At 44.1% G+C, this 10,425-nt stretch overlaps 1 long non-coding RNA gene across 1 annotated transcript; it reads left to right on the top strand.

Annotated features, from left to right (window-relative positions):
• The first annotated feature begins 472 nt into the window (after positions 1–472).
• Positions 473–3,423, top strand: LOC111093941. Its single transcript, XR_005383516.1, has 3 exons — positions 473–545; positions 1,286–1,398; positions 2,714–3,423. It is a non-coding gene; the product is annotated as an uncharacterized LOC111093941 (long non-coding RNA).
• Positions 3,424–10,425: the final 7,002 nt, after the last annotated feature.

Here is a 10,425-nt window from a genome sequence, read left to right as displayed (position 1 = left end):
TTGTATGCCCTGCTAGAAAAATGTCCTTGAAGGCTTGGTTTCGTCGATGGCAAGAGTGGCCTGGATGCCTTTTGCCTTCCCTGTGCCAACACCGCGGGGTGTAATGTCCCAGGGCCGCTGCACGTGCCTGAGGAGTCTGGTCCTAACCCATGGGAGGCAGCCTTGCGTAGAAGGGTAGCCACACACCTTGGACGGAGTTGCCTCGGGGCAGGATGACTCCAGGACAGCACATCTGAGAACTGCAGTGAGGACGTTGTTTCTTATAAATATTTAACGAACTTTCTAGAATGTACCCAGACTTAGAGAAAAGCTGCCACCATAGCACAGGGAGCTCTAGCATGTCCCTAGCTGTTTTCCCTCTCCCAGACCCTCCATTGTGATGCAGCTTACACATTTGTGAACCAACATCTCTACCAACCCCACACTTGATTGAAACATCACTAGTTTCCCCCTAATGTCCCTTTTCTGTCGTGCCCTCACACTGGTCTATGATGGTATCAGACTTCCCTTGTTTTCGGTGACAAGGAGAATCGCGGGGAGTATTGGTTAGATTTTTTTGTGGAATGTCCCTCAGCTTGGGTTTGCTAATGTTTTTCTTATGGTTAGACAGGGTGTATGGATTTGGGGGAAGAAGAGCATAGAGGTAAAGTGGCATTCTTCTCACATCATATCTGGGGTACATGACATTGATGTGACTCCTCATGGGTGAGATTCATCTTGATCAGCTGGCAGAGCAGTGTCTGCTGGATTTCTGTGTTTCTTCCATTTCTTCCCATTTCCATACTGTTCTCTTTGGAAGTAAGTCACTCATTGCAGCCCACACCCAAGGGGAGAGAAGGGTTATTTTTCTTTTCTCTTGAACTTTAGCAAAATATCCCAAATCCTTTGCTTCTCCATCATCATACACTTTGATGATCCAAATGTATTTGGCAATGTCATTAGGAAACATGCTGATTTATCCCCAGCTCTGCTCTGTGGATTGGGCCCCCATGCGTGTAATGTGTGTAATGTGTGTAATGTGTGTAATGTGTGTAATGCATCCACTGCTCTTAGGAGACAGGTAGTGGATGTCCCCTGTCTTCCAGTGCAGGAAAACTAATCCTGAGTAGATTCTCATTTGGGGCAATGAAGATACATAAAAACCCCTGCAAGATAAGTAAAACAAAGCCAAAAACAAAGAAAAAAAGTCCCTATTATTAGGAAAAAAAAGAACTATAGTCCTTAGATAAAAATATAAAGGAAAAATCTGAAGTCCATTTTCTCTTTTCTTTCTGGTCAATGCAAGTCTTCACAGCTGACTCAATACTTTTCTTTCAAGAACCTTGGTCTCTCTTGGAATGCTCCCAACTGTTCACCTTCATCTGGCGGCAGGGCCACTAACATCTCAAGCTGCAGCAGGTGAGGATCATGGACCTCAGAGCAGCCACCTGATGCATGAGAGGCCATAGATGTCCCCCTGAGTTGCCAGCCCACCCTTCCCTCTGGCTTGTCCCTTGGCTCAGTGGGAGGTTCCATGGTGGAAACCAAAGGAGAAGAACAGCCGTAACATAACTGGTCCCAAGGACCACGTGAAAACACTGTAGTCAAGTTCTTTTGAAATAAGTTGCTCACTTGCCCTATTTCTTTCCCAGTTAAATGAAAGCAAATATCCAAGTTCTTCTTCATTCACATCAATGAAGAAGTTTTAATATTATGACTTGTTGTCTAAAACTTTACCTGTATTTGTGTATTTATGTATCTACATACATATATGTATGTGTGTATGTGTATTTTTTCATTTTCTAGAAATACAAATCAATGTATAGAAAACCCATGATTTGATTTTTCACCACAAGTTTCCATTGCTTTGGGGATCTAGAAAAGTCAACAAAACCCGATTCTCCATAACAGCACTGCTCTCTAGGGCCTTCGTGAGGATAAATACGTGGCAAACACTCAGAAGAGCCCCTCACATGGTATTAGCACTCTGCAACGTGAGCTTCTTTGTGTAACTGTATTTGTCAGTCTGGGCACTAGAATAGAAATACCACAGGCTTAAACAACAGATGCTTAGTTTTCACATTTCTGGAGGCTGGAGATCCAAGACCATGGCTCCAGCAGAGACTGTGCTACTGAGGACTCCTCCTTAGTTTGTAGACGGCTGTCTTCTTGCTGTGCAATCCCATGGCAGACAGGTGGACAGGGCTTTCTGGGCTCTCTTAGAAGGTGCTGAGCCTATTCATGAGGGCTCCGCCCTCAGGACCTAATTGCATCCTGAGGGCCCCCACCTCCAAATGCCATCACATTGAGGGGTAAGATTTCAACATATGAGTTTTAGGTGATACACAAACAACCAGTCCATACACCAATTAATTGTCATAAATGGTGGATTGTATAAAACTAAAATTCCTTTCTTGCCACTCAGCAATAACATCAAGAGAAAACATAGCAGATTTCACTGCTCTTGGTCTACACATATTAGTACCACAAAACCCTCCCAGAAGGAAGACATGCAGGGACCGAGGCTTTTTTTGCATTTAACTAAATATAAAATTTCAGTGGTATTTATTTGAATTACATCTGAGAGCTGATAGAGCCTGTCAGTGTTAAAATGCTATGAAAAAAAAACCACATTTTGCTTGTAAGTGACTTTCTCTGTATGGTGTAATGGGAATGAATAATAAAAGTGAAAAACTTTTCAGGTATCTGCTCATGGTGGCTCCTTTTCCAACAGGGACACCTTCCCTCAGTGGTGTATCACATCGTGATTGTGTTCAGTAAAGGATGATTGACGTGCATGACCTCTCCGTGGGGGAGGAGCAGCTCCAGTGCTCTCCTTGCAGGCAATGTGCACCTGGATCAGGGAGCCCAGTGGACCCACAAACAAGCAGGCCAGGCTTTGGATGGAACTTTAAACCCTTGGTTAGACATCTTGGAGCTCCAGGGACCCTGGTCACCCAAGCTTTTCTTGACTCAAACATGCCCTCGGTTAGCACCTTCTGTGTGTGAGTTTCCAGACCCAGGGTGTGGGAAGGTCTTCTCATCAAGGAACAGTGTCGTTTCAGTAAAACTGCAATAGCTAATGCTTGCAGTCACTCACCCATACCTGCATATGAGACATGGCCTTGGGGACCTTAGCTTGTGGGAGTGTGGGAGGGACTCTTACTGCCCTGTCCCCCCAACCAGGACTGACATTCTCTGGTTGCTGGCTTCATTTTATTCTTCATTTCCTTGAGGGTTTCCCCAGAGTCAGGCCCTGGGTGGTCCCATATCCCTCCTTTGAGTTTCCTCCTGGAGGAACTTGTCCTTCAAGCATTTACTTCTAAGTTGAAGCTTTCTGGGACCTGCTTTGCCAGCATCACTGTGTTAGAAAGACCCCTGTTGTCATAGCAAGGCAGTGAGACTGAACCTTTTCCAGTGTTTCTGCTGAGATGGATGGGCCATCTCACTCATGTGTGAAGCTTGCAGGAAGTTAGCACATCTTTCCTAGAGAATCTGCACCCTGACTTCCAGTAGCCATGGGGTCACCTTGGTTCAGAACTTGGCTCATTGTCGTCAAGTAGCAGAAAAACAGTGCACACACCTGTTGACTGTGGGTTACTTGGTGAAGGGGTAATACCATGGAGTCAACCTTAGAATCATAAATGGTTAATTTTGGAAGATAAATATGTGCTTTCTGACTCAGGATCCAGATTTATTTGTCACTTGCAATAGCCAGAGACCAAGAGTTGCTTTTGCTTATAAAATCAACCCCAAACTTCCCCTCATTTATAAGTTTATCTAATCAGTGCCTATTGAGCATTAATTACGGATACATCATGGGTTAGGACCTGGATCCACAAGGATAAGCAAACCCAACACTTACACTTTCTGAAAGTGGGGGTCAAAATCTCTCTACCCTTGGAGCCCAGGCCCAGTGCAGTATTCACTCTTGGCACTAGGAACCCACTAAATGTCCACTGAATGCCATGCTTTAGTCTTCCAATAACCAAGTTGTACATTCTAGGTCTCACTTCTACAATCTCTAGAAATAGTACGCTGATAAAAACTGGGAGAGCCACAGATCTAGGATGCAGGGAAATGTTCAAAATGTGGGAAATGGCCCATTTTTACACTATTTCAGCAGCCACAGGCATGAGTAGGCAGGGTAGTAAGAGGGTTTATAGGCAATTCTGGATTCAACCAGTTGTAGGAACCATGTCTTTAGAACAGGAACAGAGTCTCTCATTAGGCACAGTCCCACTTGGTACCCACCATTCACACAAGTCTGTGTGATTCCATCATGAATAGCACATTAACTCATGAGCATTTGCATTACCCAGGATTGCATAATGTGTGCTGGACCTCAGATGCTTACATCAACTACAAGAGATGTTACAAGAAAGTGAAGAGCAGGTGGTGATTTTGGAAGCCTACTCACTGCAAACATTTTTAGATTAAACCTTATATTGAATGTCTTATACATAGTTCAGCAGGCTATACCATAATTTATGCAATTGTTAACAAAAATTACTATTTTCAGCAGAGTATGACTACATGTAATAATAAGACAGCTTTTTAATTTTAACCTGTTTTTTTATGTTGGTGTAGATAGTAATGTATAGGGCACAGAGTTTGAGCACTAGTTCATTAACTCGTTTATCTATCCAAAAACTGTTAATTAGCTGTCTTCTCTGTGCCAGGCCCTGGAGGAGGTCCTGTGGATATAAGGCCCCATTAACAATAGTTACTCTCATTCATCAGCTTACGGTGGCAAACACAGTTGATTTAGTGGCCAGCGGCCATCAGAGGGCTGATGGGGGCCAGTGGTACTATGACCACATGGAATATACTGCCCACACCTAAAAGAGGCTGGTTCCACCCATGCAGATAGCAAACCCAACATGGCCAGAATTCACGGTTTGTTTAAAAAAGGTAGGCATTTAGATTTTTAAATATGGAATATCTCACTTAAATAGTCCTGGCAACCAATCTAAATGTGCTTTTAAGAAAGCACTCTGTGGGTCACATCAAACCTGTCAGTGAGCTGGAATGAAGTCTGGGGTAAATGGTAACCATGTAAACTCTTCAATTGTGGGATCCCTGGGTGGCTCAGCGGTTTGGCGCCTGCCTTTGGCCCGGGGCGTGATCCTGGAGACCGGGGATCGAATCCCACGTCGGGCTCCCGGTGCATGGAGCCTGCTTCTCCCTCTGCCTATGTCTCTGCTTCTCTCTCTCTCTCTCTCTCTCTCTCTCTCTCTGTGACTATCATAAATAAATAAAAAAAATTTAAAAAAAAGAAACTCTTCAATTGTTGAAGGAGGAAGGAGGGGAGGAGGGAGGGAGGGTTTTTTTCCATGGCAGCATTGAGCATCTATAATATGCTGGGGCAACCTCAAGACTTGGTGGGACAATGGTGAACACTCGTGTCCTGACCCTATAGCGATTCACAGACTAAAGGAGCAAGCTCCAGGTAATGTATGGACTGGCCTGTGTTGAGCATTTGCAAGAGTAGGCCCCAGGTCCCTAGGGGTGGGCAGGGAAGATGGGCTCTGCATTGGGGATACACTTGGCTTATTGGAGAAGATCCTATAGGACACAAATTACAACAGTGATAAGGTCTCAGAAGGAGAAGCTCCGTTGCCTGCAGAAAGGTGCACCATCACTTAGGAGTTTGCTCACTACTAGATCTCCAGGGAGACACTGCTTGATGGCTATCTGCAGGACAGTAGCCTTCCGTGTTGCTGATGTAGAGTCTAGACCTCTAGGGAATGTGTGTGATCCTCACGTGAGGGAGTCTGGAGCAGTGAAGACCCAGGAAACCTTACTCCAAGGGAAGTACTTTTCTCTTGATTGACCTTTAGTAGGTGCTCGTACTGAGAGCATGAGTGAGGTACAGAGTACTAAATACTACGGGGTGTCTCCCAACCTCTCCCCTCATCCCACCACAGCACACACACACACACACACACTTAACGCACACATACACAGGCACACACATTTACACACACAGTCTCAGATACACACCCTGCATCCTGCACGGATGTCACTGGGCCGTGTGTCTACAGGCCGTGGGGCCTGGGCAAGGTGCTTCGATGGTCAGATGTACAAAACTGCCACCTAATCTTTTGCCTGTGTCAGGCGTGTTCAAGGGTTTGGAGATGGGTTCATGGTTGGTGCCTCCTGCTCCCCCCTTGACTCCATTTCAAGGTCTTGCAGTGAATAGAGATGACAATCTCCAAGCAGCAGACCGATGTGGTCTAATCAGGCTAATGAAAAATATCGGCACAGTAACCAAACATGGGCATCAGGTTTCTTCCACCATAGTTGTGATATAAATTCTCCACAGCTCTGCTGCCGAGCAGGCTTGGCATTAGATAAGCTGTTGTGTTTGTTTGTTTTTGTTTTTTTTTTCTTTTTCCTCTGGCACACAGAGGGGGCATTAAGTCAATCTATATGCGGCTTGAGCTGGGCGAGTCACTTGGCCTGTCGTCTTCCAATCTTCACTTGTGAAGTGGCCCATGGAGGGCCCCTGGGGCTGCGGGTGCAGAGGGCAGCATCTCCCCGATGTGATCCATGGAGCTGGGGACGATTTGTTTTTTTATCCAGGTTACTGGCGCGGCTGCCGGAGCCGCATATGAAATCTAGTGTGGCTGATTATTAGAGCATTAAAGATCCCTTTTGGTGCCTGTATTTTATCCCCCGCTTTCATATTAGTAACTCTTTTTATTTCTTAATATCCCCTGTGTCTGACAGTGCGTCCTAACCTCTGACACCAGGAAGTCAGTCAATAAACCCGGCGCTCTTTGATCCGCAGGATTATGGGATTGCTGTTTATGCAAAGGGAAACATCAGGATAAGCAAATATGGAAGAGAAAACCCCTCTGGAGCAGAGGAGTTTGAAGACGAAGAAGAAACAACTCGAGAGCATTTGCAATGCAAACCCTACTGGACATCTGAGCCTAATTTATCGGTTGTAAGAAAGGGGACCAGACACGAGTCATTTCTGCTCCACGATTCAGGAGAACGTGCAGCTTCTGGTGTTTTCCAGCAAGCGCACTGCCCCTGGTTATCTATCTGCGATGCTTCTGGTGACTCAAGGCAGCATCTATCCTGGTAACGTTTCTAAACAACAAGGCTCTTGAAGGCTCAGCCACTGGGGACGATATCACGTTCCCCATGCAGACTCCTACCACTGATCAGGGGATGGACACGCTGGCATAGTGGCTTCACTTTTCTCTCTGTGGTCTTTTCCCATCAACCCGGTGAAGGAGCGCTGCTGTCCTCAGACATGAGTGGACGTTCCTATATCCCATTTCTTAACTCTGTAGGCTCCACCGTCCATTGCCCAGTGGGTACACGCCCCACTTCTTGTAGGGGGAGCTTGCATTTTCAGATCAGGACTTGTCTAAGGTGGGTGTACCAATAAATAGCATGCCCTTGAGATATGCGGTTTTCTTTTTGTGTCATTTCCTTTGTTGCCAAAGCCTTCTAAGTCATTGTTTCAATCAGGTGAGGACTCAGGAAAAGAAGTTGGAAGATACCAACACAGAACTGCTACTAAATCCACCATGGGTCACCTCTTCTCTGACACTTCAGAACTGTATGCTTCCCCAGTAAACTTCTCTAGAGAGAAGGCTTTTCCATGGAAGCGGGTGTTCTGCAAACAAATTGGGCTCTACTTGCCTTTGTGTATTTCCCTAATGAGAGGAAATACGCGGGGTGATGGGTGAATACTATTTTACAATATTACTGTATTTTTTATTACTGTATATTCTATTTGCCTTTCACCCTTAAGAGTGGAGAGTAGACTCATGCCTTTTCATCTCAGGGAAATCTGTGGGTGGGAAGTTCATTTCCAAAAGCTCAGACTCATCCTGGAGATTATGCAGGGGGAAAAACCAAGGACGGTGAGACCCAGTGTCTTGGAGGAGCCAGAGAAAGGGAGCGGGTCTCACTCACCCACCTGCTACTGCTCCCACATTCATGCTGGGCATGGAGGGGGCTGAGGCCTCGGCACCACCCCCTGCAGAGACAGTGAGACTGGGACCTGGTTATGGCCCTGGAAGCATCTTTGAATTTCCCCATTGGAGGAACGAAACCTGGGACTGCTGCTGGGCCTCCAGGAGCTTCAGGGGAGTGAGCGAGAGGAGGAACAGCAGGGCCAGACTTGCAGGGACCGCCCTGTGGAAGAGGAGGTCAGCAAGCCAGTCCACATGATGAGGATGGAGAAGGGGTCCGGGTCCAGGAGAGGAGCCTCATGGAGCCCATGGGGCAGTTGATGTAGTGGCTGTGCTGACTTCCTACCATGCTGCTTAAGTTCTTTTCAAATTTGTTTTTCAAGGAAGAAAAGGATAATTGTAAGAAAACACAGACTTCATGATGTAGATATTTCATTGCAGCTGCATCAAAGATAATGTTTTTCAAATAAGAGGGTCTAATCACTTTAATTTCAGAAAAATTATAACCATTTGCAATCTGTTTCATGACAAACAAAATATCAAACTCAGTTATATTTTTAAATGATCTTATGGTGATTACCAAGATACATACTTTAAAAGAACAGATTCCTTTTTCCCTATTAACATCTATCTAGTATTTATGTAGAAAAATGTTATTTTAAGAGTTATCTTCTTACATGAGTGTTATATTAACTTTGCATATGGTTTTGAATATCACAGATATAATGTGTTACATGAAACTACATGTAATATATATAAATTAATATTAATTTATTCTAAATAAGTTTGGTTGGCTAGTGCAACTTTATTACAAGACACTTTGAAGCATGACATGAACTTTTCATAATTATTTGCTTAGTTATATTGAATTAGCATAAATTACTTTTCCAACAAATCTGAAAAGAAGCTTACTTTGAAGTAAAAAGAAGAAGAAAAGGAAGAAGAGGCAAAGGAGGAAGGGGAAAGAGAAGGAGAAGAACCACCACGCCTTTGAATCATATAATTTGGAAGATCCCAACTGACTTTCTTATAAGTTGCTGAACAATATTATCAGGGAAGCATATGCCATCTTCCTCGATACATTTAAATACATATTCAGAAAGCACTTCTATTAGAATATGAAAATGTCAAAATAACATCACAAAATAAGGGCATGCCTCACGATCTTATTTTCTAGCCAACTCTAAATAAAATGCATCCTCCCTTCTTGTCAAAGACCAGAACAAATACTCTCAGATCTGCAAACCTCCTTGTGTGGTAGGCATTTAGTTTCAGAGGTGCTGGGGGCACCTGAAAGCTTCAGAACCCAGCTCTGGGAAACTGTCCTACTTCTCATTTATTGGCAGCACCTCCAGTTTTGAGAGTTTGGGTGATTCTCCATACCCTCCACAAAAGGCTGCACCCATAGATGCATCTGGGGAGGCCCCGCTGTCTCCCTGTCCCCTGGACCCGGCTCTGCAGTGACCAGACCTCAGACAAGAGCTTCCTCTAGGATTAAAGCTATGACAGCCCGAGCAGCAGGGGTTTCAGCCTCAGAGCCAGGCATGGGCCATGTTCTTTAAACCTTAGCATCTTCTGTACATGAAACAAGGGGATTTGGACACATGCCTTCAGGTCCATGCCACTTGAAGGTGTGGGATTGAGGAAGGGGAAAACTAGAGGATAGAAGGTGTGGGTAGACTGATGTGCCATAAAATAGCGAAAACAACAGTAACAATTATATCTCTCCTTGTTGAGATTAGGCAAGAGAAGTTACAGGTGGATTAGTCTTCAGTGTCAGCACTGGAACCTAAAACCTCGATGGGGGGTGGGGGGTGGACAAAGCCATTCTAAACACTAAATTAAAAGAATATACTGCAGAGGGAACTACTGAAGTTTAATGTTACAAAAATGTAAAATTTTTATTTGTCTAAAATACCATAAAGTTAAAAGACACATGACAAATCAGAAAATACTACAAATGGAGTTTAAAAGTCTTTATGTATATAAACTCGTAAAAGCAATAAAAAAGCCTAAGAATAAAAAAATGGCAGTCTTTATATACTAGTAAATATACATGAATTATTTAACCACACCAGTGAACCAATAAAAAAAGAATGAAGAAAGAAAGAAAGAAAGAAAGAAAGAAAGAAAGAAAGAAAGAAAGAAAGAGAAAAAGAAAAAGAGAGAGAAAAGAAAAAATACAAATATAAGTAATAGGGATTACCACAAATCTCTTACCACATTGGGAATCATTCATAGTTTTTATATTTAAGATGCTAGGAAATGTAAATTTTTTAAAAAATTTATTCATGAGAGATAGAGAAAGAGAGAAAGAGAGGGGCAGAGACACAGGCAAAGGGAGAAGCAGGCTCCATGCATGGAGCCCAATGTGGGACTTGATCCTAGGACCCCAGGATCACACCCTGGGCTGAAGAGCGGTGCTAAATTGCTGAGCCACCCAAAGATCCCACAGGAAATGTAAATTCTTATACATGGACACTTGGGGAGGCAAATTAAGGAAAAA

This window comes from Canis lupus, chromosome 34, assembly GCF_011100685.1.
Source record: "Canis lupus familiaris isolate Mischka breed German Shepherd chromosome 34, alternate assembly UU_Cfam_GSD_1.0, whole genome shotgun sequence".
Taxonomy (NCBI): Eukaryota; Metazoa; Chordata; class Mammalia; order Carnivora; family Canidae; genus Canis; species Canis lupus.
The sequence above is the reverse complement of the archived record's forward strand: the minus strand, read 5'-3'. Positions and strand labels throughout refer to the sequence as shown.